We start from the raw sequence: 506 nt of genomic DNA on the forward strand, positions 1-506 counted from the left end.
CAACAGTTTAATGCTGGAAAAAAGTGAGCTTTGGAAATGTATGCTTGTGTTATTATTTTCTTAAGTGCAATTAAGAAATTAATTACACTTACTCGGGTAATGGTTTTGATTACATTGTAATTTTACAAGTAGCCTTAATACTTTTTATTTTTATGAATATAATAATGTTCTAAGCAAAAAATGCGCCACACGCAGACATGTTTACAAGCAAGAGGGACTTCTTGCTGTGACATTTTTGAGTGTCATTTCCTCTCTGCTGCGCCATTTGAAGGTCAGGTGAACGTACAGTAAACTGTATTATACTTATAAAATAAAGTTAAAACAGTAAATGCACTCCACCTCTTTTTCTTCCTGACATATGAGTGCAGTTATCAGCAACCCCGTCCACCTGAGGATTAGAAAAAGCGCTTGTTATGATGAAATAAGAAGTTGTTTTGTTGTCCGAGGATAAAAACAGTTGACTGAAAACAGCGAGCTTGACCTCTCGCGCTGCTCCGCCCAAACCG

This window comes from Poeciliopsis prolifica, unplaced genomic scaffold (assembly GCF_027474105.1).
Source record: "Poeciliopsis prolifica strain line A6 unplaced genomic scaffold, Auburn_PproV2 SCAFFOLD015, whole genome shotgun sequence".
In the NCBI taxonomy this organism is placed as follows: Eukaryota; Metazoa; Chordata; class Actinopteri; order Cyprinodontiformes; family Poeciliidae; genus Poeciliopsis; species Poeciliopsis prolifica.